This window comes from Doryrhamphus excisus, linkage group LG6 (genome assembly GCF_037039965.1).
Source record: "Doryrhamphus excisus strain RoL-2023G ecotype Guam linkage group LG6, RoL_Dexc_Guam_v1.1, whole genome shotgun sequence".
Classification (NCBI taxonomy): Eukaryota; Metazoa; Chordata; class Actinopteri; order Syngnathiformes; family Syngnathidae; genus Doryrhamphus; species Doryrhamphus excisus.
The window spans coordinates 450,263-477,950 of record NC_136362.1 but is presented as its reverse complement, the minus strand read 5'-3'; the positions used below and the strand labels follow the sequence as shown (position 1 = coordinate 477,950).

General features: G+C 47.7%; 21 non-coding genes across 21 annotated transcripts; all 21 read right to left on the bottom strand.

Annotated features, from left to right (window-relative positions):
* Positions 1–2,540: 2,540 nt before the first annotated feature.
* On the bottom strand, positions 2,541–2,627 carry trnay-gua (transfer RNA tyrosine (anticodon GUA)). The gene is given in 2 exon segments: positions 2,541–2,576; positions 2,591–2,627. It is a non-coding gene; the product is annotated as a tRNA-Tyr (tRNA).
* Positions 2,628–3,217: 590 nt separating this feature from the next.
* trnal-cag (transfer RNA leucine (anticodon CAG)) lies at positions 3,218–3,299 on the bottom strand. The gene has a single exon. It is a non-coding gene; the product is annotated as a tRNA-Leu (tRNA).
* Positions 3,300–3,722: 423 nt separating this feature from the next.
* trnav-aac (transfer RNA valine (anticodon AAC)) lies at positions 3,723–3,795 on the bottom strand. The gene has a single exon. It is a non-coding gene; the product is annotated as a tRNA-Val (tRNA).
* A 1,555-nt stretch (positions 3,796–5,350) lies between these two features.
* trnay-gua (transfer RNA tyrosine (anticodon GUA)) lies at positions 5,351–5,437 on the bottom strand. Its single transcript is given in 2 exon segments — positions 5,351–5,386; positions 5,401–5,437. It is a non-coding gene; the product is annotated as a tRNA-Tyr (tRNA).
* Positions 5,438–6,027: 590 nt separating this feature from the next.
* Positions 6,028–6,109, bottom strand: trnal-cag (transfer RNA leucine (anticodon CAG)). The gene has a single exon. It is a non-coding gene; the product is annotated as a tRNA-Leu (tRNA).
* A 423-nt stretch (positions 6,110–6,532) lies between these two features.
* Positions 6,533–6,605, bottom strand: trnav-aac (transfer RNA valine (anticodon AAC)). The gene has a single exon. It is a non-coding gene; the product is annotated as a tRNA-Val (tRNA).
* Positions 6,606–8,160: 1,555 nt separating this feature from the next.
* trnay-gua (transfer RNA tyrosine (anticodon GUA)) lies at positions 8,161–8,247 on the bottom strand. The gene is given in 2 exon segments: positions 8,161–8,196; positions 8,211–8,247. It is a non-coding gene; the product is annotated as a tRNA-Tyr (tRNA).
* Positions 8,248–8,837: 590 nt separating this feature from the next.
* Positions 8,838–8,919, bottom strand: trnal-cag (transfer RNA leucine (anticodon CAG)). The gene has a single exon. It is a non-coding gene; the product is annotated as a tRNA-Leu (tRNA).
* A 423-nt stretch (positions 8,920–9,342) lies between these two features.
* Positions 9,343–9,415, bottom strand: trnav-aac (transfer RNA valine (anticodon AAC)). Its single transcript has one exon. It is a non-coding gene; the product is annotated as a tRNA-Val (tRNA).
* A 3,110-nt stretch (positions 9,416–12,525) lies between these two features.
* trnal-cag (transfer RNA leucine (anticodon CAG)) lies at positions 12,526–12,607 on the bottom strand. Its single transcript has one exon. It is a non-coding gene; the product is annotated as a tRNA-Leu (tRNA).
* A 423-nt stretch (positions 12,608–13,030) lies between these two features.
* Positions 13,031–13,103, bottom strand: trnav-aac (transfer RNA valine (anticodon AAC)). Its single transcript has one exon. It is a non-coding gene; the product is annotated as a tRNA-Val (tRNA).
* Positions 13,104–16,213: 3,110 nt separating this feature from the next.
* On the bottom strand, positions 16,214–16,295 carry trnal-cag (transfer RNA leucine (anticodon CAG)). Its single transcript has one exon. It is a non-coding gene; the product is annotated as a tRNA-Leu (tRNA).
* Positions 16,296–16,718: 423 nt separating this feature from the next.
* Positions 16,719–16,791, bottom strand: trnav-aac (transfer RNA valine (anticodon AAC)). Its single transcript has one exon. It is a non-coding gene; the product is annotated as a tRNA-Val (tRNA).
* Positions 16,792–19,224: 2,433 nt separating this feature from the next.
* trnay-gua (transfer RNA tyrosine (anticodon GUA)) lies at positions 19,225–19,311 on the bottom strand. Its single transcript is given in 2 exon segments — positions 19,225–19,260; positions 19,275–19,311. It is a non-coding gene; the product is annotated as a tRNA-Tyr (tRNA).
* A 590-nt stretch (positions 19,312–19,901) lies between these two features.
* trnal-cag (transfer RNA leucine (anticodon CAG)) lies at positions 19,902–19,983 on the bottom strand. Its single transcript has one exon. It is a non-coding gene; the product is annotated as a tRNA-Leu (tRNA).
* A 422-nt stretch (positions 19,984–20,405) lies between these two features.
* On the bottom strand, positions 20,406–20,478 carry trnav-aac (transfer RNA valine (anticodon AAC)). Its single transcript has one exon. It is a non-coding gene; the product is annotated as a tRNA-Val (tRNA).
* Positions 20,479–22,912: 2,434 nt separating this feature from the next.
* On the bottom strand, positions 22,913–22,999 carry trnay-gua (transfer RNA tyrosine (anticodon GUA)). Its single transcript is given in 2 exon segments — positions 22,913–22,948; positions 22,963–22,999. It is a non-coding gene; the product is annotated as a tRNA-Tyr (tRNA).
* Positions 23,000–23,590: 591 nt separating this feature from the next.
* On the bottom strand, positions 23,591–23,672 carry trnal-cag (transfer RNA leucine (anticodon CAG)). The gene has a single exon. It is a non-coding gene; the product is annotated as a tRNA-Leu (tRNA).
* A 422-nt stretch (positions 23,673–24,094) lies between these two features.
* trnav-aac (transfer RNA valine (anticodon AAC)) lies at positions 24,095–24,167 on the bottom strand. The gene has a single exon. It is a non-coding gene; the product is annotated as a tRNA-Val (tRNA).
* A 2,433-nt stretch (positions 24,168–26,600) lies between these two features.
* Positions 26,601–26,687, bottom strand: trnay-gua (transfer RNA tyrosine (anticodon GUA)). The gene is given in 2 exon segments: positions 26,601–26,636; positions 26,651–26,687. It is a non-coding gene; the product is annotated as a tRNA-Tyr (tRNA).
* A 591-nt stretch (positions 26,688–27,278) lies between these two features.
* On the bottom strand, positions 27,279–27,360 carry trnal-cag (transfer RNA leucine (anticodon CAG)). Its single transcript has one exon. It is a non-coding gene; the product is annotated as a tRNA-Leu (tRNA).
* Between the last annotated feature and the right edge of the window lie 328 nt (positions 27,361–27,688).

Sequence of the window (27,688 nt, the reverse complement as noted above, 5' to 3'; positions counted from 1 at the left end):
ACTCCTTTGTTTTTTTGATGAAATGTTCCCGAGTAGCGAGTACTAATCCGGGCCCCAATCCCGATATCTAGGCCAAATACAGCCATAGGTATCACCCTAAACTGGATTCAGAGTCCAGAGTGCTAACCATTACACCATGGAACCCTTTGTTTTGGATGTGACTGGCACCTTCTGGCGTAACAATGGAGGCTTTGCAAACCAGGACAACAACTTTACTCTCTGATGAGCGCAAAGTATTTTCGGGTCTAATCCAGGGGTCTTGTGCTCTCATGGAAATGGCTGTCCTTTTCCAACAGGAGTTGAGATGAAACGTATTCAAATAGACACTCAAATGATCACTCAGAATTACTGAGAATCAGGATTAGAATCAGAATTACTCCGTTTGCCAATTTCAGACTGCGTGACAAAGACTCAAGTCCAACTCCATTGACAGGGAGACGGAGGTCCTTCAGACAAGACGGTATTGCCATTCTTTCCTGGCAGACATAGCATAAGAAACAGCTTGTCCTTCGAGCCAGCGACCTAAGGATGCCAGCTTGAACCACTACAGTCCTCCGCTCTTCCAACTGAGCTATCGAAGGTCTTGTTGTTTTAGGGCGAATGAGTACAGTCAAGCGTTTGACAGCGTCTTCACTGTGTACTGGTTTCCTTTCCTGAGACGCCGGATGGTGGTCCAGAATCTCTTCGAAGCCGTCCGGAAGTCCTTCTCCATGGCTTCTCCAAACTCCTCCCATGTCAGAGTTTTTGCCTCAGCGAATGCCAAAGCCGCGGACCGCTAAACCCAGTCCTAACCTAAACCCAGTCCTAACTGCATTCTCCCCTCTAGCACCTTGTCTTGTCTTGTTGTGGGATCAATGCCCACAGTCTCCAAGGAGTTCTTTGCCCTTTGTAGAAGAGATGTTGGGATTGGATCACCCCTTAGCATCCGACAAATACCCCAAACTAGGGGAATTACCTCAACTGGTAAAGTGCTTGCTTAGCATGCGAGAAGTAGCAGAGTCGATACCCGCATTCTCCAAGGAATCCTTTGTATTTTGTAAAAGAGATGTGGGATCGGAAATGAGTCCAGGATCTATCCCTCAGCGTCAGACAAATACCCCAAACCTAATCCTGGCCGCGTTCTCTAGATTAGTCTCTTATCATGGAATAGTGAAGAAGCCCAGTATGTGATTTATTGTTCTCAAGTAGCGCATCAAGGTGACCCCAACCATTCCACCGAGGCCGAAGACAAATCCTACCTCCAGTCAAAACCTATCCAAATGTCAATTCCCTGAACGTAAATCGAACCCGGACCACAGCGGTGAGAGCACCGAATCCTAGTCACTAGACCACCAGGGACCGCTTTTGGTCTGCACTCAGAAAGGCAGAGACTGTGTCGCTTCTCTTTGGCCTTCTCGGTGTTGAGGATGAGGCAGCAGAAGTCTTGTGGCATTTTGGACTTGACCACAGGAGGAGGATAAAAGTTTCACATTTAATACTTCTCCTCACCGCCTGAACAGGGACTTGAAACCTGGACCCTCAGATTAAAAGTCTGATGCTCTACCAACTGAGGTATCCAGGCCCTTGATAAATAAAGACAACTCAATGAAGACAAAATCTTCTGGCATACTGTACTTGTCCTTGCAGTGATGAAGAGGCCCCGGTCCCGAAATGTCCACCCCCAAGATGGACTGAGGTCTTAAACTACCCACATGGACAATCCAAATATCTTCTGGACAAAAAGAGTTTGTCGTCAGACAAGAGAAAGGTTGAACCAGTCACCTGAACATGAAACTTTTGATCTGAGTGTCCGGGATTCAAGTCCCTGTTCAGGTGACCAGGTCTGAGGTCCACTTGCAAACGCCTCCTTTTTGCCCTCAAAATACGAGGGCAACAGGACAATCCCTTGGTACTCTATGGAAACTACATGAGGAGCCTGACTTTTAACTGGAACTGGAAAGGCTTGTGGCCCCGCACACAAACCAAGTATCTTCTGATCAGCTGATCCTTAACATCAGCTGTCACAGACATTGGCGTCGTTTGGGGACCTCATCCTGATCCACGGTTACCACTGATTTGTAGAGTAAGTCAATAAGTCATCATACTCTTACAGGAAGACTCAGTCCAAACACTCAATTGCTGCAGGGCAAGTAGGTTCCACCAAGACTTGAACTTGGACCACTGGATTCAGAGTCCAGAGTGCTAACAATTACACCATGGAACCCTTTGTTTTGGATGTGGCTGGCACCTTCTGGCGTAACAATGGAGGCTTTGCAAACCAGGACAACAACTTTACTCTTTGATGAGCGCTAAGTATTTTTGGGTACAATCCAGGGGTCTTGTGCTCTCACGGAAATGGCTGTCCTTTTCCAACAGGAGTTGAGATGAAACGTATTCAAATAGACACTCAAATGATCACTCAATCAGAATGACTCCGTTTGCCAATTCCAGACTGCGTGACAAAGACTCAAGTCCAACTCCATTGACAGGGAAGCGGAAGTCCTTCAGACAAGACGGTATTGCCATTCTTTCCTGGCAGACATAACGTAAGAAACAGCTTGTCCTTCGAGCCGGACTTGAACCAGCTACCTAAGGATGCCAACTTGAACCTCTACAGTCCTCCGCGCTTCCAACTGAGCTATCGAAGGTCTTGTTGTGTTGGGGCAAATGAGTACAGCCAAGCGTTTGACGGCGTCTTCACTGTGTACTGCTTTCCTTTCCTGAGATGCCGGATGGTGGTCCAGAATCTCTTCGAAGCCGTCCGGAAATCCTTCTCCATGGCTTCTCCAAACTCCTCCCATGTCAGAGTTATTGCCTCAGCGAATGCCAAAGCCGCGGACCGCTTGGCTTGTCGGTTCCTGTCAGCTGAAGTCCCATGAGCCAAAAAGGCCCAATAGAACTCCTTCAGCTTGACGGCATCCCTCACCAATGGCATCCACCTTAGGGCCGCAGCCGCCTCGACAATGGAGGCACAGAACATCCCTGCCTCCTTCTGGATCTTGCAGGTCACTGGGAAGATATTCGGCTCAAAGGACCATTTGGTCCCGAACATGAAACTTTTGATCTGAGTGTCCGGGATTCAAGTCCCTGTTCAGGTGACAAGGTCTGAGGTCCACTTGCAAACGCCTCATTTTGCCCTCAAAATACCAGGACAACAGGACAACACCTTGGTACTTTATGGAAAATACATGAGGAGCCGGGCTTTTAACTGGAACTAGAAAGACTTGTGTCCCCGCACTGTCAGAAGTGGGATTTGAACCCACGCCTCATTAGAGACTGCAACCTGAATGCAGCGCCTTCGACCGCTCGGCCATCCTGACCCTCCAGGTCTCACTCCTTCTGTTCCATGAGAAACTAGGTCAGCTGTGGAATTGATCAACCATCAGGATGGCCACATCAATAAAAACTGATATCTAGAGCAGCAAAAGGCCCGATTAACTCAGTCGGAAGAGCATGAGACTCTTAATCTCATGGTCGTGGGTTCGAGCCCCATGTTGGGCGATTCAGCAGTTTTATTGATACATCTGAAAGATATCTTTCCTGTTGAAAAGTGTTCAACATGCAGAAAACATTTCATTCCAAATACATAAAAACAAGTCTTTTGACCAAAGGCCTGGGGACTCACTTCGTAGGGCATCAGACTTTAAATCTGAGTGTTCAAGTCCCTTCAGAGATCAAGCACATGTCCTTGATCCTATTCGTCACCTTGACTTTTTTTTGTGAAAGAAGGACTTCAAAGGCCATGTTTCCACCCAGTTTCGAACTGGGGACCTTTTGCGTGTTAGGCAAACATGATAACCACTACACTATGGAAACCCGTAGGAAGGGGCTTTTAAGGGGACTGGTGAAGTCACAAAGCAGTTGCCAAACAATGAAACACGACGATGTGTCCAAAGTGGGGGCAGATTGACAATTGTCCAAATAGACAAAGATGTCTCCTTTGTAGGGAAACTTGTTCCAGAAATTATGGGCTTTTCTTCAACAAAACAAGACATCACAATCGCGGCTTGAAAGAAACACCTTAGTCACCCTCGGGGTCACTTTGATATCTCGGTGGACTCAACTTGTGCCCTTGGAGTCAATGGTTTGTAAATAGGCTTGTAGCCTCCTCTAACCTTGTCTGGATGGCTGGATGTCTGGCCTTTTGAAGAATGAAGTTAAGGTCCTTTCAGCCAGCCAATAAGCCTTTTCAAACTATTTGCCAAGTCGCAACATAAATAGGGATTGTTCTGAAAACCGGGCTTGAACCAGGGACCTTTAGAACTTCAGTCTAACTTTCTCCTAAGTGAGTATTTCAGCTTCTGAGGTGGTGTTCTGCTTTTTCAGTCGTGGGTAAAAGTGGGGGCAGGGTGAAGCTGTGTCTGTGCCACGTATGTTGCTGTGTACCTGGTCCAGTGTGTTCTCATCTTGGGTTGGAATGTCCCCATGTCCCCATGTTTTTATGTGCAGTGACAGCAGTTCACAGATAGCGCTGAAAGATGACCCGAACCGTTCGACCGAGGACCAAGACAAATCCTATCTCCACTCAAAACCTAACCAAATGTCAGTTCCCTGACCGGGAATCGAACAACAGCCGCGGTGGTGAGTTCGTGGTCAGACAAGACAAAGGTTGAGCCGGTCACCTGAACATGAAACGTTTGATTTGAGTGTCCGGGATTCAAGTCCCTGTTCAGGTGACCAGGTCTGAGGTCCACTTGCAAACGCCTCCTTTTTGCCCTCAAAATACGAGGGCAACAGGACAATCCCTTGGTACTCTATGGAAACTGGAAAGGCTTGTGGCCCCGCACACAAACCAAGTATCTTCTGATCAGCTGATCCTTAACATCAGCTGTCACAGACATTGGCGTCGTTTGGGGACCTCATCCTGATCCACGGTTACCACTGATTTGTAGAGTAAGTCAATAAGTCATCATACTCTTACAGGAAGACTCAGTCCAAACACTCAATTGCTGCAGGGCAAGTAGGTTCCACCAAGACTTGAACTTGGACCACTGGATTCAGAGTCCAGAGTGCTAACAATTACACCATGGAACCCTTTGTTTTGGATGTGGCTGGCACCTTCTGGCGTAACAATGGAGGCTTTGCAAACCAGGACAACAACTTTACTCTTTGATGAGCGCTAAGTATTTTTGGGTACAATCCAGGGGTCTTGTGCTCTCACGGAAATGGCTGTCCTTTTCCAACAGGAGTTGAGATGAAACGTATTCAAATAGACACTCAAATGATCACTCAATCAGAATGACTCCGTTTGCCAATTCCAGACTGCGTGACAAAGACTCAAGTCCAACTCCATTGACAGGGAAGCGGAAGTCCTTCAGACAAGACGGTATTGCCATTCTTTCCTGGCAGACATAACGTAAGAAACAGCTTGTCCTTCGAGCCGGACTTGAACCAGCTACCTAAGGATGCCAACTTGAACCTCTACAGTCCTCCGCGCTTCCAACTGAGCTATCGAAGGTCTTGTTGTGTTGGGGCAAATGAGTACAGCCAAGCGTTTGACGGCGTCTTCACTGTGTACTGCTTTCCTTTCCTGAGATGCCGGATGGTGGTCCAGAATCTCTTCGAAGCCGTCCGGAAATCCTTCTCCATGGCTTCTCCAAACTCCTCCCATGTCAGAGTTATTGCCTCAGCGAATGCCAAAGCCGCGGACCGCTTGGCTTGTCGGTTCCTGTCAGCTGAAGTCCCATGAGCCAAAAAGGCCCAATAGAACTCCTTCAGCTTGACGGCATCCCTCACCAATGGCATCCACCTTAGGGCCGCAGCCGCCTCGACAATGGAGGCACAGAACATCCCTGCCTCCTTCTGGATCTTGCAGGTCACTGGGAAGATATTCGCCTCAAAGGACCATTTGGTCCCGAACATGAAACTTTTGATCTGAGTGTCCGGGATTCAAGTCCCTGTTCAGGTGACAAGGTCTGAGGTCCACTTGCAAACGCCTCATTTTGCCCTCAAAATACCAGGACAACAGGACAACACCTTGGTACTTTATGGAAAATACATGAGGAGCCGGGCTTTTAACTGGAACTAGAAAGACTTGTGTCCCCGCACTGTCAGAAGTGGGATTTGAACCCACGCCTCATTAGAGACTGCAACCTGAATGCAGCGCCTTCGACCGCTCGGCCATCCTGACCCTCCAGGTCTCACTCCTTCTGTTCCATGAGAAACTAGGTCAGCTGTGGAATTGATCAACCATCAGGATGGCCACATCAATAAAAACTGATATCTAGAGCAGCAAAAGGCCCGATTAGCTCAGTCGGAAGAGCATGAGACTCTTAATCTCATGGTCGTGGGTTCGAGCCCCATGTTGGGCGATTCAGCAGTTTTATTGATACATCTGAAAGATATCTTTCCTGTTGAAAAGTGTTCAACATGCAGAAAACATTTCATTCCAAATACATAAAAACAAGTCTTTTGACCAAAGGCCTGGGGACTCACTTCGTAGGGCATCAGACTTTAAATCTGAGTGTTCAAGTCCCTTCAGAGATCAAGCACATGTCCTTGATCCTATTCGTCACCTTGACTTTTTTTTGTGAAAGAAGGACTTCAAAGGCCATGTTTCCACCCAGTTTCGAACTGGGGACCTTTTGCGTGTTAGGCAAACGTGATAACCACTACACTATGGAAACCCGTAGGAAGGGGCTTTTAAGGGGACTGGTGAAGTCACAAAGCAGTTGCCAAACAATGAAACACGACGATGTGTCCAAAGTGGGGGCAGATTGACAATTGTCCAAATAGACAAAGATGTCTCCTTTGTAGGGAAACTTGTTCCAGAAATTATGGGCTTTTCTTCAACAAAACAAGACATCACAATCGCGGCTTGAAAGAAACACCTTAGTCACCCTCGGGGTCACTTTGATATCTCGGTGGACTCAACTTGTGCCCTTGGAGTCAATGGTTTGTAAATAGGCTTGTAGCCTCCTCTAACCTTGTCTGGATGGCTGGATGTCTGGCCTTTTGAAGAATGAAGTTAAGGTCCTTTCAGCCAGCCAATAAGCCTTTTCAAACTATTTGCCAAGTCGCAACATAAATAGGGATTGTTCTGAAAACCGGGCTTGAACCAGGGACCTTTAGAACTTCAGTCTAACTTTCTCCTAAGTGAGTATTTCAGCTTCTGAGGTGGTGTTCTGCTTTTTCAGTCGTGGGTAAAAGTGGGGGCAGGGTGAAGCTGTGTCTGTGCCACGTATGTTGCTGTGTACCTGGTCCAGTGTGTTCTCATCTTGGGTTGGAATGTCCCCATGTCCCCATGTTTTTATGTGCAGTGACAGCAGTTCACAGATAGCGCTGAAAGATGACCCGAACCGTTCGACCGAGGACCAAGACAAATCCTATCTCCACTCAAAACCTAACCAAATGTCAGTTCCCTGACCGGGAATCGAACAACAGCCGCGGTGGTGAGTTCGTGGTCAGACAAGACAAAGGTTGAGCCGGTCACCTGAACATGAAACGTTTGATTTGAGTGTCCGGGATTCAAGTCCCTGTTCAGGTGACCAGGTCTGAGGTCCACTTGCAAACGCCTCCTTTTTGCCCTCAAAATACGAGGGCAACAGGACAATCCCTTGGTACTCTATGGAAACTGGAAAGGCTTGTGGCCCCGCACACAAACCAAGTATCTTCTGATCAGCTGATCCTTAACATCAGCTGTCACAGACATTGGCGTCGTTTGGGGACCTCATCCTCATCCACGGTTACCACTGATTTGTAGAGTAAGTCAATAAGTCATCATACTCTTACAGGAAGACTCAGTCCAAACACTCAATTGCTGCAGGGCAAGTAGGTTCCACCAAGACTTGAACTTGGACCACTGGATTCAGAGTCCAGAGTGCTAACAATTACACCATGGAACCCTTTGTTTTGGATGTGACTGGCACCTTCTGGCGTAACAATGGAGGCTTTGCAAACCAGGACAACAACTTTACTCTTTGATGAGCGCTAAGTATTTTCGGGTACAATCCAGGGGTCTTGTGCTCTCACGGAAATGGCTGTCCTTTTCCAACAGGAGTTGAGATGAAACGTATTCAAATAGACACTCAAATGATCACTCAATCAGAATGACTCCGTTTGCCAATTCCAGACTGCGTGACAAAGACTCAAGTCCAACTCCATTAACAGGGAAGCGGAAGTCCTTCAGACAAGACGGTATTGCCATTCTTTCCTGGCAGACATAACGTAAGAAACAGCTTGTCCTTCGAGCCGGACTTGAACCAGCTACCTAAGGATGCCAACTTGAACCTCTACAGTCCTCCGCGCTTCCAACTGAGCTATCGAAGGTCTTGTTGTGTTGGGGCAAATGAGTACAGCCAAGCGTTTGACGGCGTCTTCACTGTGTACTGCTTTCCTTTCCTGAGATGCCGGATGGTGGTCCAGAATCTCTTCGAAGCCGTCCGGAAGTCCTTCTCCATGGCTTCTCCAAACTCCTCCCATGTCAGAGTTATTGCCTCAGCGAATGCCAAAGCCGCGGACCGCTTGGCTTGTCGGTTCCTGTCAGCTGAAGTCCCATGAGCCAAAAAGGCCCAATAGAACTCCTTCAGCTTGACGGCATCCCTCACCAATGGCATCCACCTTAGGGCCGCAGCCGCCTCGACAATGGAGGCACAGAACATCCCTGCCTCCTTCTGGATCTTGCAGGTCACTGGGAAGATATTCGGCTCAAAGGACCATTTGGTCCCGAACATGAAACTTTTGATCTGAGTGTCCGGGATTCAAGTCCCTGTTCAGGTGACAAGGTCTGAGGTCCACTTGCAAACGCCTCATTTTGCCCTCAAAATACCAGGACAACAGGACAACACCTTGGTACTTTATGGAAAATACATGAGGAGCCGGGCTTTTAACTGGAACTAGAAAGACTTGTGTCCCCGCACTGTCAGAAGTGGGATTTGAACCCACGCCTCATTAGAGACTGCAACCTGAATGCAGCGCCTTCGACCGCTCGGCCATCCTGACCCTCCAGGTCTCACTCCTTCTGTTCCATGAGAAACTAGGTCAGCTGTGGAATTGATCAAACATCAGGATGGCCACATCAATAAAAACTGATATCTAGAGCAGCAAAAGGCCCGATTAGCTCAGTCGGAAGAGCATGAGACTCTTAATCTCATGGTCGTGGGTTCGAGCCCCATGTTGGGCGATTCAGCAGTTTTATTGATACATCTGAAAGATATCTTTCCTGTTGAAAAGTGTTCAACATGCAGAAAACATTTCATTCCAAATACATAAAAACAAGTCTTTTGACCAAAGGCCTGGGGACTCACTTCGTAGGGCATCAGACTTTAAATCTGAGTGTTCAAGTCCCTTCAGAGATCAAGCACATGTCCTTGATCCTATTCGTCACCTTGACTTTTTTTTGTAAAAGAAGGACTTCAAAGGCCATGTTTCCACCCAGTTTCGAACTGGGGACCTTTTGCGTGTTAGGCAAACGTGATAACCACTACACTATGGAAACCCGTAGGAAGGGGCTTTTAAGGGGACTGGTGAAGTCACAAAGCAGTTGCCAAACAATGAAACACGACGATGTGTCCAAAGTGGGGGCAGATTGACAATTGTCCAAATAGACAAAGATGTCTCCTTTGTAGGGAAACTTGTTCCAGAAATTATGGGCTTTTCTTCAACAAAACAAGACATCACAATCGCGGCTTGAAAGAAACACCTTAGTCACCCTCGGGGTCACTTTGATATCTCGGTGGACTCAACTTGTGCCCTTGGAGTCAATGGTTTGTAAATAGGCTTGTAGCCTCCTCTAACCTTGTCTGGATGGCTGGATGTCTGGCCTTTTGAAGAATGAAGTTAAGGTCCTTTCAGCCAGCCAATAAGCCTTTTCAAACTATTTGCCAAGTCGCAACATAAATAGGGATTGTTCTGAAAACCGGGCTTGAACCAGGGACCTTTAGAACTTCAGTCTAACTTTCTCCTAAGTGAGTATTTCAGCTTCTGAGGTGGTGTTCTGCTTTTTCAGTCGTGGGTAAAAGTGGGGGCAGGGTGAAGCTGTGTCTGTGCCACGTATGTTGCTGTGTACCTGGTCCAGTGTGTTCTCATCTTGGGTTGGAATGTCCCCATGTCCCCATGTTTTTATGTGCAGTGACAGCAGTTCACAGATAGCGCTGAAAGATGACCCGAACCGTTCGACCGAGGACCAAGACAAATCCTATCTCCACTCAAAACCTAACCAAATGTCAGTTCCCTGACCGGGAATCGAACAACAGCCGCGGTGGTGAGAGCACCAAGTCCCAGCCACTAGACAACCAGGGACTGCATCATGGCTGCACTCCGAAAGGCAGAGACTGTGTCGCTTTGACGTACTCCAGCAAAGGAACCAAAATAGTTCTGAGACTGGACCTTCTCTGCCAACTCTGCATCAGCAGGGGAATTAGCTCAAATGGTAGAGCGCTCGCTTAGCATGTGAGAGGTAGCGGGATCAATGCCCGCATTCTCCATAACCTCCTTTGTTTTTTTGATGAAATGTTCCCACGTAGCGAATACTAATCCGGGCCCCAATCCCGATATCTAGGCCAAACACAGCCATAGGTATCACCCTAAACCCAGTCCTAACTGCATTCTCCCCTCTAGCACCTTGTCTTGTCTTGTTGTGGGATCAATGCCCGCAATCTTCAAGGAGTTCTTTGCCTTTTGTAGAAGAGATGTTGGGATTGGATCTACCCCTTAGCATCCGACAAGTACCCCAAACCTGGGGAATTACCTCAAATGGTAAAGTGCTTGCTTAGCATGCGAGAAGTAGCAGAGTCGATACCCGCATTCTCCAAGGAATCCTTTGTATTTTGTAAAAGAGATGTGGGATCGGAAATGAGTCCAGGATCTATCCCTCAGCGTCAGACAAATACCCCAAACCTAATCCTGGCCGCGTTCTCTAGATTAGTCTCTTATCATGGAATAGTGAAGAAGCCCAGTACGTGATTTATTGTTCCCAAGTAGCGCATCAAGGTGACCCCAACCATTCCACCGAAGCCTTGCAGAGATGAAGAGGCCCCGAAATGTCCACCCCCAAGATGAACTGAGGTCTTAAACTACCCACATGGACAATCCAAATATCTTCTGGACAAAAAGAGTTCGTGGTCAGACAAGACAAAGGGTGAGCCGGTCACCTGAACATGAAACGTTTGATCTGAGTGTCCGGGATTCAAGTCCCTGTTCAGGTGACCAGGTCTGAGGTCCACTTGCAAACGCCTCCTTTTTGCCCTCAAAATACAAGGGCAACAGGACAATCCCTTGGTACTCTATGGAAACTACATGAGGAGCCTGGCTTTTAACTGGAACTGGAAAGGCTTGTGGCCCCGCACACAAACCAAGTATCTTCTGATCAGCTGATCCTTAACATCAGCTGTCACAGACATTGGCGTCGTTTGGGGACCTCATCCTGATCCACGGTTACCACTGATTTGTAGAGTAAGTCAATAAGTCATCATACTCTTACAGGAAGACTCAGTCCAAACACTCAATTGCTGCAGGGCAAGTAGGTTCCACCAAGACTTGAACTTGGACCACAGGATTCAGAGTCCAGAGTGCTAACAATTACACCATGGAACCCTTTGTTTTGGATGTGACTGGCACCTTCTGGCGTAACAATGGAGGCTTTGCAAACCAGGACAACAACTTTACTCTTTTATGAGCGCTAAGTATTTTCGGGTACAATCCAGGGGTCTTGTGCTCTCACGGAAATGGCTGTCCTTTTCCAACAGGAGTTGAGATGAAACGTATTCAAATAGACACTCAAATGATCACTCAATCAGAATGACTCCATTTGCCAATTCCAGACTGCGTGACAAAGACTCAAGTCCAACTCCATTGACAGGGAAGCGGAAGTCCTTCAGACAAGACGGTATTGCCATTCTTTCCTGGCAGACATAACGTAAGAAACAGCTTGTCCTTCGAGCGGGACTTGAACCAGCTACCTAAGGATGCCAACTTGAACCTCTACAGTCCTCCGCGCTTCCAACTGAGCTATCGAAGGTCTTGTTGTGTTGGGGCAAATGAGTACAGCCAAGCGTTTGACGGCGTCTTCACTGTGTACTGCTTTCCTTTCCTGAGATGCCGGATGGTGGTCCAGAATCTCTTCGAAGCCGTCCGGAAGTCCTTCTCCATGGCTTCTCCAAACTCCTCCCATGTCAGAGTTATTGCCTCAGCGAATGCCAAAGCCGCGGACCGCTTGGCTTGTCGGTTCCTGTCAGCTGAAGTCCCATGAGCCAAAAAGGCCCAATAGAACTCCTTCAGCTTGACGGCATCCCTCACCAATGGCATCCACCTTAGGGCCGCAGCCGCCTCGACAATGGAGGCACAGAACATCCCTGCCTCCTTCTGGATCTTGCAGGTCACTGGGAAGATATTCGGCTCAAAGGACCATTTGGTCCCGAACATGAAACTTTTGATCTGAGTGTCCGGGATTCAAGTCCCTGTTCAGGTGACAAGGTCTGAGGTCCACTTGCAAACGCCTCATTTTGCCCTCAAAATACCAGGACAACAGGACAACACCTTGGTACTTTATGGAAAATACATGAGGAGCCGGGCTTTTAACTGGAACTAGAAAGACTTGTGTCCCCGCACTGTCAGAAGTGGGATTTGAACCCACGCCTCATTAGAGACTGCAACCTGAATGCAGCGCCTTCGACCGCTCGGCCATCCTGACCCTCCAGGTCTCACTCCTTCTGTTCCATGAGAAACTAGGTCAGCTGTGGAATTGATCAAACATCAGGATGGCCACATCAATAAAAACTGATATCTAGAGCAGCAAAAGGCCCGATTAGCTCAGTCGGAAGAGCATGAGACTCTTAATCTCATGGTCGTGGGTTCGAGCCCCATGTTGGGCGATTCAGCAGTTTTATTGATACATCTGAAAGATATCTTTCCTGTTGAAAAGTGTTCAACATGCAGAAAACATTTCATTCCAAATACATAAAAACAAGTCTTTTGACCAAAGGCCTGGGGACTCACTTCGTAGGGCATCAGACTTTAAATCTGAGTGTTCAAGTCCCTTCAGAGATCAAGCACATGTCCTTGATCCTATTCGTCACCTTGACTTTTTTTTGTAAAAGAAGGACTTCAAAGGCCATGTTTCCACCCAGTTTCGAACTGGGGACCTTCTGCGTGTTAGGCAAACGTGATAACCACTACACTATGGAAACCCGTAGGAAGGGGCTTTTAAGGGGACTGGTGAAGTCACAAAGCAGTTGCCAAACAATGAAACACGACGATGTGTCCAAAGTGGGGGCAGATTGACAATTGTCCAAATAGACAAAGCTGTCTCCTTTGTAGGGAAACTTGTTCCAGAAATTATGGGCTTTTCTTCAACAAAACAAGACATCACAATCGCGGCTTGAAAGAAACACCTTAGTCACCCTCGGGGTCACTTTGATATCTCGGTGGACTCAACTTGTGCCCTTGGAGTCAATGGTTTGTAAATAGGCTTGTAGCCTCCTCTAACCTTGTCTGGATGGCTGGATGTCTGGCCTTTTGAAGAATGAAGTTAAGGTCCTTTCAGCCAGCCAATAAGCCTTTTCAAACTATTTGCCAAGTCGCAACATAAATAGGGATTGTTCTGAAAACCGGGCTTGAACCAGGGACCTTTAGAACTTCAGTCTAACTTTCTCCTAAGTGAGTATTTCAGCTTCTGAGGTGGTGTTCTGCTTTTTCAGTCGTGGGTAAAAGTGGGGGCAGGGTGAAGCTGTGTCTGTGCCACGTATGTTGCTGTGTACCTGGTCCAGTGTGTTCTCATCTTGGGTTGGAATGTCCCCATGTCCCCATGTTTTTATGTGCAGTGACAGCAGTTCACAGATAGCGCTGAAAGATGACCCGAACCGTTCGACCGAGGACCAAGACAAATCCTATCTCCACTCAAAACCTAACCAAATGTCAGTTCCCTGACCGGGAATCGAACAACAGCCGCGGTGGTGAGAGCACCAAGTCCCAGCCACTAGACAACCAGGGACTGCATCATGGCTGCACTCCGAAAGGCAGAGACTGTGTCGCTTTGACGTACTCCAGCAAAGGAACCAAAATAGTTCTGAGACTGGACCTTCTCTGCCAACGCTGCATCAGCAGGGGAATTAGCTCAAATGGTAGAGCGCTCGCTTAGCATGTGAGAGGTAGCGGGATCAATGCCCGCATTCTCCATTAACTCCTTTGTTTTTTTGATGAAATGTTCCCACGTAGCGAATACTAATCCGGGCCCCAATCCCGATATCTAGGCCAAACACAGCCATAGGTATCACCCTAAACCCAGTCCTAACTGCATTCTCCCCTCTAGCACCTTGTCTTGTCTTGTTGTGGGATCAATGCCCGCAATCTTCAAGGAGTTCTTTGCCTTTTGTAGAAGAGATGTTGGGATTGGATCTACCCCTTAGCATCCGACAAGTACTCCAAACCTGGGGAATTACCTCAAATGGTAAAGTGCTTGCTTAGCATGCGAGAAGTAGCAGAGTCGATACCCGCATTCTCCAAGGAATCCTTTGTATTTTGTAAAAGAGATGTGGGATCGGAAATGAGTCCAGGATCTATCCCTCAGCGTCAGACAAATACCCCAAACCTAATCCTGGCCGCGTTCTCTAGATTAGTCTCTTATCATGGAATAGTGAAGAAGCCCAGTATGTGATTTATTGTTCCCAAGTAGCGCATCAAGGTGACCCCAACCATTCCACCGAAGCCTTGCAGAGATGAAGAGGCCCCGAAATGTCCACCCCCAAGATGAACTGAGGTCTTAAACTACCCACATGGACAATCCAAATATCTTCTGGACAAAAAGAGTTCGTGGTCAGACAAGACAAAGGGTGAGCCGGTCACCTGAACATGAAACGTTTGATCTGAGTGTCCGGGATTCAAGTCCCTGTTCAGGTGACCAGGTCTGAGGTCCACTTGCAAACGCCTCCTTTTTGCCCTCAAAATACAAGGGCAACAGGACAATCCCTTGGTACTCTATGGAAACTACATGAGGAGCCTGGCTTTTAACTGGAACTGGAAAGGCTTGTGGCCCCGCACACAAACCAAGTATCTTCTGATCAGCTGATCCTTAACATCAGCTGTCACAGACATTGGCGTCGTTTGGGGACCTCATCCTGATCCACGGTTACCACTGATTTGTAGAGTAAGTCAATAAGTCATCATACTCTTACAGGAAGACTCAGTCCAAACACTCAATTGCTGCAGGGCAAGTAGGTTCCACCAAGACTTGAACTTGGACCACTGGATTCAGAGTCCAGAGTGCTAACAATTACACCATGGAACCCTTTGTTTTGGATGTGACTGGCACCTTCTGGCGTAACAATGGAGGCTTTGCAAACCAGGACAACAACTTTACTCTTTTATGAGCGCTAAGTATTTTCGGGTACAATCCAGGGGTCTTGTGCTCTCACGGAAATGGCTGTCCTTTTCCAACAGGAGTTGAGATGAAACGTATTCAAATAGACACTCAAATGATCACTCAATCAGAATGACTCCGTTTGCCAATTCCAGACTGCGTGACAAAGACTCAAGTCCAACTCCATTGACAGGGAAGCGGAAGTCCTTCAGACAAGACGGTATTGCCATTCTTTCCTGGCAGACATAACGTAAGAAACAGCTTGTCCTTCGAGCGGGACTTGAACCAGCTACCTAAGGATGCCAACTTGAACCTCTACAGTCCTCCGCGCTTCCAACTGAGCTATCGAAGGTCTTGTTGTGTTGGGGCAAATGAGTACAGCCAAGCGTTTGACGGCGTCTTCACTGTGTACTGCTTTCCTTTCCTGAGATGCCGGATGGTGGTCCAGAATCTCTTCGAAGCCGTCCGGAAGTCCTTCTCCATGGCTTCTCCAAACTCCTCCCATGTCAGAGTTATTGCCTCAGCGAATGCCAAAGCCGCGGACCGCTTGGCTTGTCGGTTCCTGTCAGCTGAAGTCCCATGAGCCAAAAAGGCCCAATAGAACTCCTTCAGCTTGACGGCATCCCTCACCAATGGCATCCACCTTAGGGCCGCAGCCGCCTCGACAATGGAGGCACAGAACATCCCTGCCTCCTTCTGGATCTTGCAGGTCACTGGGAAGATATTCGGCTCAAAGGACCATTTGGTCCCGAACATGAAACTTTTGATCTGAGTGTCCGGGATTCAAGTCCCTGTTCAGGTGACAAGGTCTGAGGTCCACTTGCAAACGCCTCATTTTGCCCTCAAAATACCAGGACAACAGGACAACACCTTGGTACTTTATGGAAAATACATGAGGAGCCGGGCTTTTAACTGGAACTAGAAAGACTTGTGTCCCCGCACTGTCAGAAGTGGGATTTGAACCCACGCCTCATTAGAGACTGCAACCTGAATGCAGCGCCTTCGACCGCTCGGCCATCCTGACCCTCCAGGTCTCACTCCTTCTGTTCCATGAGAAACTAGGTCAGCTGTGGAATTGATCAAACATCAGGATGGCCACATCAATAAAAACTGATATCTAGAGCAGCAAAAGGCCCGATTAGCTCAGTCGGAAGAGCATGAGACTCTTAATCTCATGGTCGTGGGTTCGAGCCCCATGTTGGGCGATTCAGCAGTTTTATTGATACATCTGAAAGATATCTTTCCTGTTGAAAAGTGTTCAACATGCAGAAAACATTTCATTCCAAATACATAAAAACAAGTCTTTTGACCAAAGGCCTGGGGACTCACTTCGTAGGGCATCAGACTTTAAATCTGAGTGTTCAAGTCCCTTCAGAGATCAAGCACATGTCCTTGATCCTATTCGTCACCTTGACTTTTTTTTGTAAAAGAAGGACTTCAAAGGCCATGTTTCCACCCAGTTTCGAACTGGGGACCTTTTGCGTGTTAGGCAAACGTGATAACCACTACACTATGGAAACCCGTAGGAAGGGGCTTTTAAGGGGACTGGTGAAGTCACAAAGCAGTTGCCAAACAATGAAACACGACGATGTGTCCAAAGTGGGGGCAGATTGACAATTGTCCAAATAGACAAAGATGTCTCCTTTGTAGGGAAACTTGTTCCAGAAATTATGGGCTTTTCTTCAACAAAACAAGACATCACAATCGCGGCTTGAAAGAAACACCTTAGTCACCCTCGGGGTCACTTTGATATCTCGGTGGACTCAACTTGTGCCCTTGGAGTCAATGGTTTGTAAATAGGCTTGTAGCCTCCTCTAACCTTGTCTGGATGGCTGGATGTCTGGCCTTTTGAAGAATGAAGTTAAGGTCCTTTCAGCCAGCCAATAAGCCTTTTCAAACTATTTGCCAAGTCGCAACATAAATAGGGATTGTTCTGAAAACCGGGCTTGAACCAGGGACCTTTAGAACTTCAGTCTAACTTTCTCCTAAGTGAGTATTTCAGCTTCTGAGGTGGTGTTCTGCTTTTTCAGTCGTGGGTAAAAGTGGGGGCAGGGTGAAGCTGTGTCTGTGCCACGTATGTTGCTGTGTACCTGGTCCAGTGTGTTCTCATCTTGGGTTGGAATGTCCCCATGTCCCCATGTTTTTATGTGCAGTGACAGCAGTTCACAGATAGCGCTGAAAGATGACCCGAACCGTTCGACCGAGGACCAAGACAAATCCTATCTCCACTCAAAACCTAACCAAATGTCAGTTCCCTGACCGGGAATCGAACAACAGCCGCGGTGGTGAGAGCACCAAGTCCCAGCCACTAGACAACCAGGGGCTGCATCATGGCTGCACTCCGAAAGGCAGAGACTGTGTCGCTTTGACGTACTCCAGCAAAGGAACCAAAATAGTTCTGAGACTGGACCTTCTCTGCCAACGCTGCATCAGCAGGGGAATTAGCTCAAATGGTAGAGCGCTCGCTTAGCATGTGAGAGGTAGCGGGATCAATGCCCGCATTCTCCATAAACTCCTTTGTTTTTTTGATGAAATGTTCCCACGTAGCGAATACTAATCCGGGCCCCAATCCCGATATCTAGGCCAAACACAGCCATAGGTATCACCCTAAACCCAGTCCTAACTGCATTCTCCCCTCTAGCACCTTGTCTTGTCTTGTTGTGGGATCAATGCCCGCAATCTTCAAGGAGTTCTTTGCCTTTTGTAGAAGAGATGTTGGGATTGGATCTACCCCTTAGCATCCGACAAATACCCCAAACCTGGGGAATTACCTCAAATGGTAAAGTGCTTGCTTAGCATGCGAGAAGTAGCAGAGTCGATACCCGCATTCTCCAAGGAATCCTTTGTATTTTGTAAAAGAGATGTGGGATCGGAAATGAGTCCAGGATCTATCCCTCAGCGTCAGACAAATACCCCAAACCTAATCCTGGCCGCGTTCTCTAGATTAGTCTCTTATCATGGAATAGTGAAGAAGCCCAGTACGTGATTTATTGTTCCCAAGTAGCGCATCAAGGTGACCCCAACCATTCCACCGAAGCCTTGCAGAGATGAAGAGGCCCCGAAATGTCCACCCCCAAGATGAACTGAGGTCTTAAACTACCCACATGGACAATCCAAATATCTTCTGGACAAAAAGAGTTCGTGGTCAGACAAGACAAAGGTTGAGCCGGTCACCTGAACATGAAACGTTTGATCTGAGTGTCCGGGATTCAAGTCCCTGTTCAGGTGACCAGGTCTGAGGTCCACTTGCAAACGCCTCCTTTTTGCCCTCAAAATACAAGGGCAACAGGACAATCCCTTGGTACTCTATGGAAACTACATGAGGAGCCTGGCTTTTAACTGGAACTGGAAAGGCTTGTGGCCCCGCACACAAACCAAGTATCTTCTGATCAGCTGATCCTTAACATCAGCTGTCACAGACATTGGCGTCGTTTGGGGACCTCATCCTGATCCACGGTTACCACTGATTTGTAGAGTAAGTCAATAAGTCATCATACTCTTACAGGAAGACTCAGTCCAAACACTCAATTGCTGCAGGGCAAGTAGGTTCCACCAAGACTTGAACTTGGACCACTGGATTCAGAGTCCAGAGTGCTAACAATTACACCATGGAACCCTTTGTTTTGGATGTGACTGGCACCTTCTGGCGTAACAATGGAGGCTTTGCAAACCAGGACAACAACTTTGCTCTTTTATGAGCGCTAAGTATTTTCGGGTACAATCCAGGGGTCTTGTGCTCTCACGGAAATGGCTGTCCTTTTCCAACAGGAGTTGAGATGAAACGTATTCAAATAGACACTCAAATGATCACTCAATCAGAATGACTCTGTTTGCCAATTCCAGACTGCGTGACAAAGACTCAAGTCCAACTCCATTGACAGGGAAGCGGAAGTCCTTCAGACAAGACGGTATTGCCATTCTTTCCTGGCAGACATAACGTAAGAAACAGCTTGTCCTTCGAGCCGGACTTGAACCAGCTACCTAAGGATGCCAACTTGAACCTCTACAGTCCTCCGCGCTTCCAACTGAGCTATCGAAGGTCTTGTTGTGTTGGGGCAAATGAGTACAGCCAAGCGTTTGACGGCGTCTTCACTGTGTACTGCTTTCCTTTCCTGAGATGCCGGATGGTGGTCCAGAATCTCTTCGAAGCCGTCCGGAAGTCCTTCTCCATGGCTTCTCCAAACTCCTCCCATGTCAGAGTTATTGCCTCAGCGAATGCCAAAGCCGCGGACCGCTTGGCTTGTCGGTTCCTGTCAGCTGAAGTCCCATGAGCCAAAAAGGCCCAATAGAACTCCTTCAGCTTGACGGCATCCCTCACCAATGGCATCCACCTTAGGGCCGCAGCCGCCTCGACAATGGAGGCACAGAACATCCCTGCCTCCTTCTGGATCTTGCAGGTCACTGGGAAGATATTCGGCTCAAAGGACCATTTGGTCCCGAACATGAAACTTTTGATCTGAGTGTCCGGGATTCAAGTCCCTGTTCAGGTGACAAGGTCTGAGGTCCACTTGCAAACGCCTCATTTTGCCCTCAAAATACCAGGACAACAGGACAACACCTTGGTACTTTATGGAAAATACATGAGGAGCCGGGCTTTTAACTGGAACTAGAAAGACTTGTGTCCCCGCACTGTCAGAAGTGGGATTTGAACCCACGCCTCATTAGAGACTGCAACCTGAATGCAGCGCCTTCGACCGCTCGGCCATCCTGACCCTCCAGGTCTCACTCCTTCTGTTCCATGAGAAACTAGGTCAGCTGTGGAATTGATCAAACATCAGGATGGCCACATCAATAAAAACTGATATCTAGAGCAGCAAAAGGCCCGATTAGCTCAGTCGGAAGAGCATGAGACTCTTAATCTCATGGTCGTGGGTTCGAGCCCCATGTTGGGCGATTCAGCAGTTTTATTGATACATCTGAAAGATATCTTTCCTGTTGAAAAGTGTTCAACATGCAGAAAACATTTCATTCCAAATACATAAAAACAAGTCTTTTGACCAAAGGCCTGGGGACTCACTTCGTAGGGCATCAGACTTTAAATCTGAGTGTTCAAGTCCCTTCAGAGATCAAGCACATGTCCTTGATCCTATTCGTCACCTTGACTTTTTTTGTAAAAGAAGGACTTCAAAGGCCATGTTTCCACCCAGTTTCGAACTGGGGACCTTTTGCGTGTTAGGCAAACATGATAACCACTACACTATGGAAACCCGTAGGAAGGGGCTTTTAAGGGGACTGGTGAAGTCACAAAGCAGTTGCCAAACAATGAAACACGACGATGTGTCCAAAGTGGGGGCAGATTGACAATTGTCCAAATAGACAAAGATGTCTCCTTTGTAGGGAAACTTGTTCCAGAAATTATGGGCTTTTCTTCAACAAAACAAGACATCACAATCGCGGCTTGAAAGAAACACCTTAGTCACCCTCGGGGTCACTTTGATATCTCGGTGGACTCAACTTGTGCCCTTGGAGTCAATGGTATTTTAAATAGGCTTGTAGCCTCCTCTAACCTTGTCTGGATGGCTGGATGTCTGGCCTTTTGAAGAATGAAGTTAAGGTCCTTTCAGCCAGCCAATAAGCCTTTTCAAACTATTTGCCAAGTCGCAACATAAATAGGGATTGTTCTGAAAACCGGGCTTGAACCAGGGACCTTTAGAACTTCAGTCTAACTTTCTCCTAAGTGAGTATTTCAGCTTCTGAGGTGGTGTTCTGCTTTTTCAGTCGTGGGTAAAAGTGGGGGCAGGGTGAAGCTGTGTCTGTGCCACGTATGTTGCTGTGTACCTGGTCCAGTGTGTTCTCATCTTGGGTTGGAATGTCCCCATGTCCCCATGTTTTTATGTGCAGTGACAGCAGTTCACAGATAGCGCTGAAAGATGACCCGAACCGTTCGACCGAGGACCAAGACAAATCCTATCTCCACTCAAAACCTAACCAAATGTCAGTTCCCTGACCGGGAATCGAACAACAGCCGCGGTGGTGAGAGCACCAAGTCCCAGCCACTAGACAACCAGGGACTGCATCATGGCTGCACTCCGAAAGGCAGAGACTGTGTCGCTTTGACGTACTCCAGCAAAGGAACCAAAATAGTTCTGAGACTGGACCTTCTCTGCCAACGTTGCATCAGCAGGGGAATTAGCTCAAATGGTAGAGCGCTCGCTTAGCATGTGAGAGGTAGCGGGATCAATGCCCGCATTCTCCATAAACTCCTTTGTTTTTTTGATGAAATGTTCCCACGTAGCGAATACTAATCCGGGCCCCAATCCCGATATCTAGGCCAAACACAGCCATAGGTATCACCCTAAACCCAGTCCTAACTGCATTCTCCCCTCTAGCACCTTGTCTTGTCTTGTTGTGGGATCAATGCCCGCAATCTTCAAGGAGTTCTTTGCCTTTTGTAGAAGAGATGTTGGGATTGGATCTACCCCTTAGCATCCGACAAATACCCCAAACCAGGGGAATTACCTCAAATGGTAAAGTGCTTGCTTAGCATGCGAGAAGTAGCAGAGTCGATACCCGCATTCTCCAAGGAATCCTTTGTATTTTGTAAAAGAGATGTGGGATCGGAAATGAGTCCAGGATCTATCCCTCAGCGTCAGACAAATACCCCAAACCTAATCCTGGCCGCGTTCTCTAGATTAGTCTCTTATCATGGAATAGTGAAGAAGCCCAGTACGTGATTTATTGTTCCCAAGTAGTGCATCAAGGTGACCCCAACCATTCCACCGAAGCCTTGCAGAGATGAAGAGGCCCCGAAATGTCCACCCCCAAGATGAACTGAGGTCTTAAACTACCCACATGGACAATCCAAATATCTTCTGGACAAAAAGAGTTTGTGGTCAGACAAGACAAAGGTTGAGCCGGTCACCTGAACATGAAACGTTTGATCTGAGTGTCCGGGATTCAAGTCCCTGTTCAGGTGACCAGGTCTGAGGTCCACTTGCAAACGCCTTCTTTTTGCCCTCAAAATACGAGGGCAACAGGACAATCCCTTGGTACTCTATGGAAACTACATGAGGAGCCTGGCTTTTAACTGGAACTGGAAAGGCTTGTGGCCCCGCACACAAACCAAGTATCTTCTGATCAGCTGATCCTTAACATCAGCTGTCACAGACATTGGCGTCGTTTGGGGACCTCATCCTGATCCACGGTTACCACTGATTTGTAGAGTAAGTCAATAAGTCATCATACTCTTACAGGAAGACTCAGTCCAAACACTCAATTGCTGCAGGGCAAGTAGGTTCCACCAAGACTTGAACTTGGACCACTGGATTCAGAGTCCAGAGTGCTAACAATTACACCATGGAACCCTTTGTTTTGGATGTGACTGGCACCTTCTGGCGTAACAATGGAGGCTTTGCAAACCAGGACAACAACTTTACTCTTTGATGAGCGCTAAGTATTTTCGGGTACAATCCAGGGGTCTTGTGCTCTCACGGAAATGGCTGTCCTTTTCCAACAGGAGTTGAGATGAAACGTATTCAAATAGACACTCAAATGATCACTCAATCAGAATGACTCCGTTTGCCAATTCCAGACTGCGTGACAAAGACTCAAGTCCAACTCCATTGACAGGGAAGCGGAAGTCCTTCAGACAAGACGGTATTGCCATTCTTTCCTGGCAGACATAACGTAAGAAACAGCTTGTCCTTCGAGCCGGACTTGAACCAGCTACCTAAGGATGCCAACTTGAACCTCTACAGTCCTCCGCGCTTCCAACTGAGCTATCGAAGGTCTTGTTGTGTTGGGGCAAATGAGTACAGCCAAGCGTTTGACGGCGTCTTCACTGTGTACTGCTTTCCTTTCCTGAGATGCCGGATGGTGGTCCAGAATCTCTTCGAAGCCGTCCGGAAGTCCTTCTCCATGGCTTCTCCAAACTCCTCCCATGTCAGAGTTATTGCCTCAGCGAATGCCAAAGCCGCGGACCGCTTGGCTTGCCGGTTCCTGTCAGCTGAAGTCCCATGAGCCAAAAAAGGCCCAATAGAACTCCTTCAGCTTGACGGCATCCCTCACCAATGGCATCCACCTTAGGGCCACAGCCGCCTCGACAATGGAGGCACAGAACATCCCTGCCTCCTTCTGGATCTTGCAGGTCACTGGGAAGATATTCGGCTCAAAGGACCATTTGGTCCCGAACATGAAACTTTTGATCTGAGTGTCCGGGATTCAAGTCCCTGTTCAGGTGACAAGGTCTGAGGTCCACTTGCAAACGCCTCATTTTGCCCTCAAAATACCAGGACAACAGGACAACACCTTGGTACTTTATGGAAAATACATGAGGAGCTGGGCTTTTAACTGGAACTAGAAAGACTTGTGTCCCCGCACTGTCAGAAGTGGGATTTGAACCCACGCCTCATTAGAGACTGCAACCTGAATGCAGCGCCTTCGACCGCTCGGCCATCCTGACCCTCCAGGTCTCACTCCTTCTGTTCCATGAGAAACTAGGTCAGCTGTGGAATTGATCAAACATCAGGATGGCCACATCAATAAAAACTGATATCTAGAGCAGCAAAAGGCCCGATTAGCTCAGTCGGAAGAGCATGAGACTCTTAATCTCATGGTCGTGGGTTCGAGCCCCATGTTGGGCGATTCAGCAGTTTTATTGATACATCTGAAAGATATCTTTCCTGTTGAAAAGTGTTCAACATGCAGAAAACATTTCATTCCAAATACATAAAAACAAGTCTTTTGACCAAAGGCCTGGGGACTCACTTCGTAGGGCATCAGACTTTAAATCTGAGTGTTCAAGTCCCTTCAGAGATCAAGCACATGTCCTTGATCCTATTCGTCACCTTGACTTTTTTTGTAAAAGAAGGACTTCAAAGGCCATGTTTCCACCCAGTTTCGAACTGGGGACCTTTTGCGTGTTAGGCAAACGTGATAACCACAACACTATGGAAACCCGTAGGAAGGGGCTTTTAAGGGGACTGGTGAAGTCACAAAGCAGTTGCCAAACAATGAAACACGACGATGTGTCCAAAGTGGGGGCAGATTGACAATTGTCCAAATAGACAAAGATGTCTCCTTTGTAGGGAAACTTGTTCCAGAAATTATGGGCTTTTCTTCAACAAAACAAGACATCACAATCGCGGCTTGAAAGAAACACCTTAGTCACCCTCGGGGTCACTTTGATATCTCGGTGGACTCAACTTGTGCCCTTGGAGTCAATGGTTTGTAAATAGGCTTGTAGCCTCCTCTAACCTTGTCTGGATGGCTGGATGTCTGGCCTTTTGAAGAATGAAGTTAAGGTCCTTTCAGCCAGCCAATAAGCCTTTTCAAACTATTTGCCAAGTCGCAACATAAATAGGGATTGTTCTGAAAACCGGGCTTGAACCAGGGACCTTTAGAACTTCAGTCTAACTTTCTCCTAAGTGAGTATTTCAGCTTCTGAGGTGGTGTTCTGCTTTTTCAGTCGTGGGTAAAAGTGGGGGCAGGGTGAAGCTGTGTCTGTGCCACGTATGTTGCTGTGTACCTGGTCCAGTGTGTTCTCATCTTGGGTTGGAATGTCCCCATGTCCCCATGTTTTTATGTGCAGTGACAGCAGTTCACAGATAGCGCTGAAAGATGACCCGAACCGTTCGACCGAGGACCAAGACAAATCCTATCTCCACTCAAAACCTAACCAAATGTCAGTTCCCTGACCGGGAATCGAACAACAGCCGCGGTGGTGAGAGCACCAAGTCCCAGCCACTAGACAACCAGGGGCTGCATCAGGGCTGCACTCCGAAAGGCAGAGACTGTGTCGCTTTGACGTACTCCAGCAAAGGAACCAAAATAGTTCTGAGACTGGACCTTCTCTGCCAACGCTGCATCAGCAGGGGAATTAGCTCAAATGGTAGAGCGCTCGCTTAGCATGTGAGAGGTAGCGGGATCAATGCCCGCATTCTCCATAAACTCCTTTGTTTTTTTGATGAAATGTTCCCACGTAGCGAATACTAATCCGGGCCCCAATCCCGATATCTAGGCCAAACACAGCCATAGGTATCACCCTAAACCCAGTCCTAACTGCATTCTCCCCTCTAGCACCTTGTCTTGTCTTGTTGTGGGATCAATGCCCGCAATCTTCAAGGAGTTCTTTGCCTTTTGTAGAAGAGATGTTGGGATTGGATCTACCCCTTAGCATCCGACAAATACCCCAAACCTGGGGAATTACCTCAAATGGTAAAGTGCTTGCTTAGCATGCGAGAAGTAGCAGAGTCGATACCCGCATTCTCCAAGGAATCCTTTGTATTTTGTAAAAGAGATGTGGGATCGGAAATGAGTCCAGGATCTATCCCTCAGCGTCAGACAAATACCCCAAACCTAATCCTGGCCGCGTTCTCTAGATTAGTCTCTTATCATGGAATAGTGAAGAAGCCCAGTACGTGATTTATTGTTCCCAAGTAGCGCATCAAGGTGACCCCAACCATTCCACCGAAGCCTTGCAGAGATGAAGAGGCCCCGAAATGTCCACCCCCAAGATGAACTGAGGTCTTAAACTACCCACATGGACAATCCAAATATCTTCTGGACAAAAAGAGTTCGTGGTCAGACAAGACAAAGGGTGAGCCGGTCACCTGAACATGAAACGTTTGATCTGAGTGTCCGGGATTCAAGTCCCTGTTCAGGTGACCAGGTCTGAGGTCCACTTGCAAACGCCTCCTTTTTGCCCTCAAAATACAAGGGCAACAGGACAATCCCTTGGTACTCTATGGAAACTACATGAGGAGCCTGGCTTTTAACTGGAACTGGAAAGGCTTGTGGCCCCGCACACAAACCAAGTATCTTCTGATCAGCTGATCCTTAACATCAGCTGTCACAGACATTGGCGTCGTTTGGGGACCTCATCCTGATCCACGGTTACCACTGATTTGTAGAGTAAGTCAATAAGTCATCATACTCTTACAGGAAGACTCAGTCCAAACACTCAATTGCTGCAGGGCAAGTAGGTTCCACCAAGACTTGAACTTGGACCACTGGATTCAGAGTCCAGAGTGCTAACAATTACACCATGGAACCCTTTGTTTTGGATGTGACTGGCACCTTCTGGCGTAACAATGGAGGCTTTGCAAACCAGGACAACAACTTTACTCTTTGATGAGCGCTAAGTATTTTCGGGTACAATCCAGGGGTCTTGTGCTCTCACGGAAATGGCTGTCCTTTTCCAACAGGAGTTGAGATGAAACGTATTCAAATAGACACTCAAATGATCACTCAATCAGAATGACTCCGTTTGCCAATTCCAGACTGCGTGACAAAGACTCAAGTCCAACTCCATTGACAGGGAAGCGGAAGTCCTTCAGACAAGACGGTATTGCCATTCTTTCCTGGCAGACATAACGTAAGAAACAGCTTGTCCTTCGAGCCGGACTTGAACCAGCTACCTAAGGATGCCAACTTGAACCTCTACAGTCCTCCGCGCTTCCAACTGAGCTATCGAAGGTCTTGTTGTGTTGGGGCAAATGAGTACAGCCAAGCGTTTGACGGCGTCTTCACTGTGTACTGCTTTCCTTTCCTGAGATGCCGGATGGTGGTCCAGAATCTCTTCGAAGCCGTCCGGAAGTCCTTCTCCATGGCTTCTCCAAACTCCTCCCATGTCAGAGTTATTGCCTCAGCGAATGCCAAAGCCGCGGACCGCTTGGCTTGCCGGTTCCTGTCAGCTGAAGTCCCATGAGCCAAAAAAGGCCCAATAGAACTCCTTCAGCTTGACGGCATCCCTCACCAATGGCATCCACCTTAGGGCCACAGCCGCCTCGACAATGGAGGCACAGAACATCCCTGCCTCCTTCTGGATCTTGCAGGTCACTGGGAAGATATTCGGCTCAAAGGACCATTTGGTCCCGAACATGAAACTTTTGATCTGAGTGTCCGGGATTCAAGTCCCTGTTCAGGTGACAAGGTCTGAGGTCCACTTGCAAACGCCTCATTTTGCCCTCAAAATACCAGGACAACAGGACAACACCTTGGTACTTTATGGAAAATACATGAGGAGCCGGGCTTTTAACTGGAACTAGAAAGACTTGTGTCCCCGCACTGTCAGAAGTGGGATTTGAACCCACGCCTCATTAGAGACTGCAACCTGAATGCAGCGCCTTCGACCGCTCGGCCATCCTGACCCTCCAGGTCTCACTCCTTCTGTTCCATGAGAAACTAGGTCAGCTGTGGAATTGATCAAACATCAGGATGGCCACATCAATAAAAACTGATATCTAGAGCAGCAAAAGGCCCGATTAGCTCAGTCGGAAGAGCATGAGACTCTTAATCTCATGGTCGTGGGTTCGAGCCCCATGTTGGGCGATTCAGCAGTTTTATTGATACATCTGAAAGATATCTTTCCTGTTGAAAAGTGTTCAACATGCAGAAAACATTTCATTCCAAATACATAAAAACAAGTCTTTTGACCAAAGGCCTGGGGACTCACTTCGTAGGGCATCAGACTTTAAA